Raw genomic sequence first — 11175 nt, 5'->3', positions numbered from 1 at the left:
ATAGAATGGATTCTTAAAAATGAGAGTGCTATGTCAAAGAATAAAACATTTATAATTTTTGTAAATATGGCAAATTGCCCTTCAGAGTATGTGCTATACTACACTCTATACCCATAGTGTAGGAGCATGCCTGTTCTCTGCAGGAAAGTTTTACACTGAGACCATTTTTTAATGGTTGTAGAATCTTTTCATTTTTCTGTTTCTTCTTGAGTTTATTTTGGTAGTTTATACTTTTCTGGGAATTTATCTATGTCATCTAAATGTTCACCCATTTTTGCATGAAGTTAATATTCTTATTTTCTTTTTTAAGTTTTGCAGTACTTGCAGACATGGCCCCACTTCTCATCCTTAATATTGTTTACTTGTGACTTCTCTCTACTCTTGATCCATCCATCTAGATGGCATTTCTCAACCTTGACATTTTGGGTCCGAGGCTTCTTTCTGGTAGGGGGCTGTCTTGTGCATTGTAGGATGTTTAGCAGCATTTCTGGCTTCTATTTACTAGATGCCACTAGCATCCCCACCACAGGTTGTGCCTGTATACACAAAATGTCTCCAGACGTTACCAAATATCTCCTAGGAAAGAGGAACAGGGAGGGCATTGGGGGGCAAAATTACCCTCTTGGCACATTACTATTCTAGACGTTTGGCAGTATGATCAGTGTTTTTAAAGAATTAATTTGAGTTTTGTTAATTCTATTTCTTCTTTTTTCTTTAATTAATCGTTGCTCTTTTTCTGTTTTTGGTGTTTGTTTGTTTGTTGTTGTTGTTGTTACAGGGTCTCACTCTGTTGTCCAGGCTGGAATGCAGTGGCGGATCACAGCTCACTGCAGCCTCGACCTCCCAGGCTCAAGTGGTCCTCCCACCTCCGCCTCCCAAATAGCTGGGACTATAGGTGTGTGCCACAATGCCTGGCTAATTTTTTTTTTTTTTTTGAGACCTCATTCCAGCCTGCTGCCCAGGCTAGAGTGAGGTGGCACAGTCTTGGCTCACTGCAACGTCCACCTGCTGTGTTCAAGTGATTCTCATGCCTCAGCCTCCTGAGTAGCTGGGATTACAGGTGCCTGCCACTGCGCCCACCTAATTTTTATATTTTTAGTAGAGATGGAGTTTCACCATGTTCGCCAGGCTGGTCTCAAACTCCTTACCTCAGGTGATCTGCCTGCCTTGGTCTCCCAAAGTGCTGGGATTAGAGGTGTGGGCCACTGTGCCCGGCCTGCCTGGCTAATTTTTGAGACAGAGTCTCGTTCTGTCGCCCAGGCTGGAGTGCACTGGCACGATCTTGGCTCACTGCAAGCTCCGCCTCCCAGGTTCATGCCATTCTCCTGCCACAGCCTCCGGAGCAGCTGGGACTACAGGCGCCCGCCACTACGCCCGGCTAATTTTTTTGTATTTTTAGTAGAGACGGGGTTTCACGATATTAGCCAGGATGGTCTCGATCTCCGACCTCGTGATCCACCCACCGGGGCCTCCCAAAGTGCTGGGATTACAGGCGTGAGCCACCGCGCCCGGCTCTGCCTGGCTAATTTTTAAAAAAATTTTGTAGAAGTGGGACCTCACTCTGTTGCCTAGGCTGCTCTCAAACTCCTAGACTCCTGATCCTCCCGCCTCAGCCTCCCAAAGTGTTGGGATTACAGGTGTAAGCCACCAAACCCAGCCAGTTTTTCTTTTTCTAATTTGGCTTATTGATGTTTATTTCCTAACTTTTTATGATTAGTATTCAATAAATCAATGTTCACCTTTGGTTTCCTAATATATACACTTAAGGCTACATATTTTCCTCTAAGTATCACTTAACTATAATCTACAAGTACGTGGTATTTCAGTTTCATTTTAAATTTCAGCTTTCAGGTTTTTTTACTCATGGGTATTTAGAAGTGTATATTTATTTATTTATTTATTTATTTATTTATTTATTTATTTATTTTTGAAACGGAGTCTCGCTCTGTGGCCCAGGCTGGAGTGCAGTGGCACGATCTCGGCTCAAGGCAAGCTCTGCCTCCCGGGTTCACGCCATTCTCCTGCCTCAGCCTCCTGAGTAGCTAGGACCACAGGCGCCCACCACCACGCCCGGCTAATTTTTTTTTTTTTTTTTTTTTTTTTGTATTTTTAGTAGAGACGGGATTTCACCGTGTTAGCCAGGATGGTCTCGATCTCCTGACCTCATGATCCATCCGCCCATCTCGGCCTCCCAAAGTGCTGGGATTACAGGCGTGAGCCACTGCGCCCAGCCAGAAATGTATTTTTATAATTCCCAAATAGATGGGCTTTTACTTACCTTTTAGAAACTGATTTCTAATTTAATGTAATTGTAAAGGAACATGTTTGCTTAATTCTGATTCTTTGATGTATAGTGAGACTTAGTTTATGGCTTACAATATAGTCGATAATATTCATAAATGTTCCATATATTCTTGAAAATGATGTTCGGTTACTTAATATAGTCTTCTGTATAAGTCCATTATCTCAGTTCTTCTCAAACTTTCTTGTGTCATGTCATGCTAAAGTAAATGAATGAAGCTGCCTGAGGTCAGATGAGACTGACCTGTAAGGTTGAAGACACCCAGACCACTTTTAGCTATCCTTATGATGAAGAAAATTAAGATCTGAATCAACTTCTAACCCTTTTACAGTATAACAGTTTGCCAGAGCCCAGCACAGCAACTTATAAGTTTTACATTGTGTCAATATTATTAACTGTATTTTTCAACTCTTCCAAACTTTTATCAATTTCTTTGTTTATTAATCTATTAATTATAAAGTTGTGTTGGAGTCTTGTTATTCTTATGGTTTCTCTTTGTAGTTCTGTAAATTTCAGATTTATATATGGTATTAGGTGCATATAATCAGGATTGTTATATATTCTTAATAAATGTTAACTTTATTAATGGCAATGACTCTCTTTATCTCTAGTATTGCTTTTGTTTACATATCAATTTTGGCTGATAATATAGCCACAACAGTTTTCTTTTAGGTTATTTGGTTAGCATATTTTTCTTCACTTTTTATTTTCAACTTTTGTATCCTATGTTTTAGGTGTATTGCTTCTAGTTAGTGCATAGGTGGATCTTTTTCTCCATTTTCAAAATATTCGTCTTTTAAATTGAGAGCTTAGTCTAGTAACATTGGCTGAGACTGTTGATATATTTGGGATAATTTCTACCATCTTATTTTGTATCTTCGATTTTTGTCACTTTTCTCTTTTTGTCTCCATTTCTTCTTTTTGGGCTTCTTTTGGGAGAAATTGCAGTTTTTTGCTTTTACTTATTTGGGGGGTTTTCTCCCTCTCTCTTTCTTCCTCCCACTTATTTGGAAGTTTTACATTCTGTTTCTTTCAATAATAATCTAACAAATTTAACAATCACATTTAAATTAGTGCAAAGACAGTAAATATCTTTTTTTTTTTCCTTGAGATGGAGTCTTGCTCTGTTGCCCGAGCTGGAGTGCAGTGGCACAGTCTCGGTTCACTGCAACCTCTGCCTCCTGGGTTCAAGCGATTCTCCTGCCTCAGCCTCCTAAGTAGCTGGGACTACAGGCACCTGCCACCAAGCCTAGGTAATTTTTTTATTTTCAGTAGAGATGGGGTTTCACTATGTTGGCCATGCTGGTCTCGAACTCCTGACCTCGTGATCTGCCCGCCTCGGCCTCCCAAAGTGCTGAGAGTAAAGGCATGAGCCGCCAGGCCTGGCCGATAGTAAGTATCTTTATACTCATTTTGAACAATATAAAACATTTTAAATACTTTGATTATCTCCTCCAGATAAATATGTTATTTTGGTCTAAGTTTTCTTAATCCAAAAATTGAAAAATTTTATAGTGCAATTTAATGGTTTCTTTTTCCAATTTATGTCTAAGTTTAACATTTTCTTTACTACATTTCTTATTGCAACTCAGACTTTCTGAAATCAATTTTCTTCTTCCTGAAATCTCTTCATAAAGTTCTTTTAAATAGTTCTATTCATTGTAAATTCTGTCATTTTTTATTTTTCTGAAAATGTCCAACAATTTTTGGAAAATATTTCAGTTGGTGCAAAAGTAATTGGGGTTTTTGACATTCCTTTTAATGGCAAAACTGCAATTACTTTTGCACCAACCTAATAGTTTAGCTGGATGGACAATTCTAACTTCAGGGGTATTTTATCTCAGCATTTGAAGGATTTTACTCTGTATTATCTGTTTTCATGCTGCTGATAAAGACGTACCTGAGACTGGGCAATTTACCAAAGAAAGAGGTTTAATTAAACTTACAGTTCCACGCGTCTGGGGAAGCCTCACAATCATGGCGGAAGGCAAGGAGGAGTAAGTCACATCTCACATGGATGGCACCAGGCAGAGAGAAGCGATTGTGTAGGGAAATTTCCCTTTTTATAACCATCAGATCTTGTGAGACTTATTCAATATCACAAGAACAGGACAGGAAAGACCTGCGCCCATGATTCAGATTCAATTACCTCCCACTGGGTCCCTCCAACAACACGTGGAAATTCAAGATGAGATTTGGGTGGGGACACAGCCAAACCATATCAAATTCCATTATCTTTCTGGCTTGTATTGCTGCATTTGAGGAGTCAACTGTCAGAATAATAACTTCTTTATAATGACCTTTTTTCTCTGGCTACTTTAAGATCATCTCTTCGTCTTTGGTGTTCTGCAAATTCAGTATAAAGCATCTAGATATGGATTCATTGCACTTCCTAAATCTGCTTATTGATTTAATATCATTTCTGGAAAATTTTCAGGTATTTCAAATATTGCAAATTTTCCATTTTTATTCTCTTCAAGAACGTCAGTTACCTCTACATAAAGCTTCTTACTCTCTCTTTCAAGTATCTTAACATTTTTCATGTTTGTCATCTCTTTATACTTCATACTGAGTCATTTCTTCAGTTACTATCAATCACTAGCTATTTTAACTTATTTAACATCAAATGTTTTATATATTTCAAATAGCAAATATCTATATTTCTTTTCTAAAAGTTCTTTTTTCAAACTTGATTGGTCAATTTTGTTAATATGTTTTCTTCTCTTCATCTTTCCAATGCCCTAATTTATTATTTTAAAATGTAAAGAGTTATATTATAACATGTATATAATTCCAATATTTTGGAGGGTCTGGTGAGAATTTTGCTTGTCTGTTTGTTTGTTTTTTGAAATGGAGTCTCACTCTGTCGCCCAGGCTGGAGTGCAGTGGCGCGATCTCCGCTCACTGCAAGCTCCGCCTCCCGGGTTCAGGCCATTCTCCTGCCTCAGCCTCCCGAGTAGCTGGGACTACAGGCGCCTGCCACCACGCCCGGCTAATTTTTTTGTATTTTTAGTAGAGACGGGGTTTCACCATGTTAACCAGGATGGTCTCGATCTCCTGACCTCGTGATCCGCCCGCCTTGGCCTCCCAAAGTGCTGGGATTACAGGCGTGAGGCACTGCGCCCGGCCGAGAATTTTTAACACAGATAAATGAAATAAAGCCCTAATTCAGATGTTTATAATTTATCTGAGATTCAAAAATGGCTCTGACACATTGTTAAAGTGCTAAGTAGAGGACCAGGTCGTGTGATTTTGGAATATATAGTAAGGACAACGAATTTACATAATGCCATTGAAGGGGCAGGTCAAAGGAGGCTTAATGAAGGTTGTGATGTTTAAGCTAAATCTCAAGGATGGGGAAGATTATCTTAGGCAGGGAAAGTTGAATCACAGAGCCTTGAAAATGCATGGTATGCTTAGGAAGCAGTAGTCAAGTGTGGTTGGTATATAGGAGATGCTGTGAATGAATACAGTTTGAAAGATGTTTGGGGACTGGGCAAAGAAGACATAAGATGCTAGTTAAGTAGTTTTGATAGAGATGAGACAGCCAAGGGTCCCCGGCGAAACCTCGCCTTCAAGCCTAAAACGGCCTGAAGGCTGAAAAACCAGACTGCTGGTCCCAGATGAAGCTGCCCTCTCCTGACTGAATACTGCCCACCTGCGCACTGGGAGGACAGGGTGGAGCCTCGGGAAGTTCGTGCCATTGGCAGGGGGAGGAGCCTGGCCTCTTCAGTTCCTGGTTGGTGACCTGGAATTCCATCTGTGAGGTGGAAAACCTGCTAGCAGGACTCTCTCTCACTTTGCTGAGAGTTATTTTTCCTTTTTCCTTTTCACCCAATAATTTCTACTCCTCACCCTTCTGTGTGTCTGTGAGCCTAGTCCTTCCTGGTCATGTGACAAGAACCCGGTTTTAGCTGAACTAAGGAGAAAGTTCTGCAACAGTTTGGCCTTTCACATCTAAATAAATGCTTATCAAATGGTGATTCAAGGGTCATATTACATAAGAATCACCAGGCTGTTAATGCGTAGATTTCTAGGCTCCAGTAGAAAACTTATGAGTCAGAATCACTGAAGTATATGACTGACATATGTGTGCTTTATAAAATCCCCTGGTGATTTTTTACTTCTCATTGAAGTTTGAGAACAATTGATCTAAGCAATGAAAATCAATATGGGTTTTTTAAAAGAGGAGGGAAATAATCTGAGCTATGTCTTAGACACACTCTGAGAGTAAGCAGAAGACTTGGGGAAGAGAGATAAATCACAAGTCTATTGTAGTAAGTCAGGTGAAAGATGCCATGAGCCTGGATGAGGGAAAAAGAAAAATGAAATGGGATATAGTAACAAAATCCACAGGCCTTTGTCCCTTAATTGGGTAAGAGGCAAGGGTGAGGGCTGAGTAAACTGCCCCAAGTGATTTTGGTTGTATTCTCCCATCTCTCTGCTCAGTCTCTTGGTTCTGGCTTCATCCTCAGAGTAGTAACAAGATGACTGCAGCAGTTCTGGGTGTCATATCAGATGCAAAAGTGCTCAGATACGTGATGAGAAACCATTTCTTCCTGTGGCTCTGTTACAATACCCTTGAAATAATTATGCCCCACCTTGATTTCCTTTTCTCACCTGGGGAACGGCTCGATTTCCTGTGAGACACGTGGCTGAATGAGGGTGGGGAAAGTGCATATGCAAAACCGGGGACTATTGTTGATAGCCTCAAACACCGACTGGGTGCTGGGTTGGCCATTACACTGGAATAGTGACTAGCACATAGTGGGCTTACACAAATTTTTGTAGGAAGAAATGCCTTACAGGGTCATTTTGAAAATAACAGCTCCTTGCATTTTGCCTACTTCTGCATTTTACTACCTCAGTTGCCCCTTCTTATAATAGCTTGTTAGGTAGATTTAAATAGATATTGTTCCCGATAAATTAGCTAGACTCTTCATCTCTGTGTTTAAAAAAAAAGTTGCAGTCATAGGCTTTAACTTTTCCATTATGCCTGTCAGAAAAAAAGAAAGTGCCAGTGATTATTTTTTTGTATGACCTAGTAATCTTTCAAGCATTTATTTTGTTTAAAAACACTGAGGTGGCCGGGTATGGTGACTCACACTTGTAATCCCAGCAGTTTGGGAGGCTGAGGTGGGTGGATCATTTGAGGTCAGGAGTTCGAGACCAGCCTGACCAACATGGTGAAACCCTGTCTCTACTAGAAATACAAAAAAAATTAGCAGGGCGTGGTGGAGGATGTCTGTAGCCCCAGCTACTTGGGAGGCTGAGGCAGGAGAATCGCTTGAACCTGGGAGGTGGAGGTTGCAGTGAGCTGAGATTGTGCCACTGTACCCCAGCCTGGGTGACAGAGCGATACTCCATCTCAAAAACAAACAAACAAACAAACAAGCACTGAGGTGTCAATTATAATATTACAAGGGCAAGTAAGATAACCAATCAGAATTGCACGTTTCTTCTGGTTATTATCACAAGGCATTGCAACAAACTTTAAAGTCTTCAAAGTCTTAGAAGAATCTCTTCTAACCATACTTCCAAGGACAAATTTATATTAACAGAGAATAGAAGAAGTTGGCAACAGTTACGAATATTCACACAAGTCTCCTTGTTGCACAGAAGCAAGATTGATATTCTTGTGAATGTTCTTAATTTAATACCTTATCACATCAGACTATTTGAATTTATTTTATGATGCAGAAAGCTCTATCTTGTAACTTCAGGAGAGAGGGGACATCTCTTCATCTTTTTTAGCCACCTATTGTTGATTGTGAAGACTTGCATTTTTTAAGGCCAGGCTTAGGAACTTCATTACTTAGCATAAGAAGTGAAAAGCAGGCCTAAGACTTCATTTTTATTTGCAGAAATGGAATAAAGGATGAATAGGATTTTACTTAGTGAGAGAAGGAGTGTGTGGCATTAATCTACCACATTCTGATTTTGCTAATGAGGAATATGCTAATGTCACAAGAGTGGCAAAATTGACAAGAAGATGTCAACAAGCACAAGAAAAGGTCTTTCTTTCTTAAGGTAATCAAAGGTTTAGAAACTTAGAGAGTAGGGGACACTGCAGCACTTCTGTCCAGAGAAACAAGTTTCCCTGCTCTCCTAAATCCCCTGCAACAAGAGGCTGCAGCTCCTGCCTCCCAATTAGAATCTGACTGTTCCACTTCTTTGTTCTTTTTCCCAAACCAGTATTTAGCATTAAACTCTGCAGACGGCTTTATTTGTCTATTGCTGGAACCTTGTCTTCTAAGGCTTGCTGAGGTTGAATAAATTAGATCAAACTGATACTAACTTGGTAATTGATACCAAGTTAGCGACAGTAAGTGATATTGCCCTTAACAATTTGATAGTAGGATTTACACAGCAAGATGAAGTGTAAATAGCCAAGGGATGGTTGGTCTTTTAAAAATAGGTTAATATTTATTTAAAATATCTGCATATGTCTTATCCATTTTCTAATTGATCTCCTTAAGTTACGATTTTATTCTTTCAACTATTTCTTCTGAACTTGTGAATATAGTAACCAATAATTGTATACAAATTTAATTTCTCATAGTTACAGATAAAATATCCTAAATTTTAATGAAGAGGAAACAATTTAATGCATACGTGAGAATTTTTCATATTAATCTTACAGGAAACTGGCTTTTCTTTTATCTCTACAAATGTTCTGAGTGGTTTGGAGCAGATTCGGTACATGGAAAAATATTTGGTTGGTGAAAAAGTAATTGTGGTCTTTCTATTACTTTTTTTTTTTTTTTTTTGAGATGGAGTCTCGCTCTGTTACCCAGGTTGGAGTGCAGTGGCACAGTCTTAACTCACTACAACCTCTGCCTCCCAGGTTCAAGTGATTCTCCTGCCTCAGCCTCCTGAGTAGCTGCGATTACAGGCGCGTGCCACCATGCCTGGCTAATTTTTGTATTTTTAGTAGAGACGGGGTTTCACCATGTTGGTCAGGCTGGTCTCGAACTCCTGACCTCGTGATCCGCCTGCCTCGGTCCCCCAAAGTGCTGGGATTATAGGTGTGAGCCACCACGCCTGGCCTTTCCATTACTTTTAATGGCAAAGACCACAATTACTTTTGCACCAACCTAATACCAGTGAATTTCATTCTGCCAACCCCACTTCACCCCAAATGACATCATTTTAGTACTCCTTACTACCTCTTTAAAAGAAGTTAAGTGAAAAATGAAATCAAGATATTTTGGGGTATATTAGTTAGATTAGGTCCACCTGTGAATAACAGAAATCTCAAAACAACAATGGCTTAAATAAAACAGAAATTTATCTCTCACATTAAAGAAGGCTGGAGATAGGTGGTCTAAGGCTGGGATGCTGTTCCATGTGTTAGGAATTTAGCTCTTTTTATCCTATTACTCTGTCATCCTCAGCCCATGCAGTCTATCCTGTGATCAACTGTTGCTATTCAGACTTCAGCCACCACATCTTTATTCCAGCTACAGGTAATGAGGAGCCAAAGAAAGGCAACACAAGCTACAGAGGGAACATTGTTCCAGCAGCCGTGCATCTGGTATTAAAGTGAAAAATGTGCCAAAGTTAAACAAGCGAGAGAGACTTTATTCAAGACTATTGCAATACAGGAGAGAGGTTGAACTCAACTCAGCCTCTGAGTTCAGGGTGAAACAAAAGGCTGGAGAGTTTTTAAGAGCTGGGGTGGGGGTAACGGTAGGCCACCTGTGCTTACTTCTGACCTATCTCCATGACAGAAGGTAGGCTTTTGCCTTCCCACAGACTGGAGGATAAAGGCATTATCTTCCTTCAGAAATTACATTTCAAAGAGATGGTTTTCAGGTTTTTGAGAGAGACATTTCTGGGGGTAATCAAATAGGTAAAAGCTTTTTGAGGAGACATACACATTTGAAAGGGAGCCAAAAAAGAATTTGCAATGATGAGTTTGTTTTTTAAGTAAATAGGAAAACGGACAGGAAGAAATCTGTCTGAAGTTTAGTTAACTTGAGAAGTTAATGCTGTCTTGATCACCAGTTAAAAGTAAAGATTCTGTACTTAGGAAAAATGGGAGAATGGAAATTGGAGAAAAACTGATTTGCCCCAGTTTGCTTAAGTTTTTTTTCTCTCTCAATACTTTGTAGAAAGACTAAAAAGTAGAGTATTTAATTTAAAAATTAATTTTTCAAATGGTAGAATTTTTGGGTACCACTACTGCTTGTGTGGTTAAAAAAAAAAAAGACAAAATAGAAAAGCAAAGGATGTGGGAGACTCTTCCATTCTTCTAATAATTCATCCTGTAAAGTTAACTTGGGTTTGTAAAACAGAGGCATTGTTAACTGACCTCTACCTATGTGAGCCATTTTCCCTTTCTTCTATTAACATACTGAATCCTGACCCAGCACAATAAACACCATGGCCAGTAGACTATTCTTATAACCTCCTGAGTCTCTCCCACCACCAAAACTGTGTTTCCCAGGAGTGCATGGTGTTTGTTCCTGCACTTGATTATTTTGGCTGTACTTGTAATTACATAAGATAATTAATTGTTATGAGTCCTAATGAAATATGGGTGTGGAGGGAACTTTTCCTATGATAGTTAAGTTCACTGATTCCAAAGAATCAATAAACAGAATTGCTAAAAAAAAATTACTGACAATTTAGGTAAGGGTGAAATAACTCTTAAAGTCTCGGAAGAAAAACCAAAAATCTTGAGGGATGCTGCAGTTAGATTTCATTAGAAATGTTTTCAAGTTCTCATTTCACTTAAAAACAAAACTAAAACTGGGACCGTAGACAGTGTTTTATGGACAATGATATTTATACAAGAAAAATGACATGGAACTTCAATCATAGACCTACTCAAGGTAAGGCCTTGGCCCTATATCAAAAGTTAATGA

This window comes from Gorilla gorilla, chromosome 2, assembly GCF_029281585.2.
Source record: "Gorilla gorilla gorilla isolate KB3781 chromosome 2, NHGRI_mGorGor1-v2.1_pri, whole genome shotgun sequence".
In the NCBI taxonomy this organism is placed as follows: Eukaryota; Metazoa; Chordata; class Mammalia; order Primates; family Hominidae; genus Gorilla; species Gorilla gorilla.
This window is presented reverse-complemented; position numbering follows the sequence as displayed.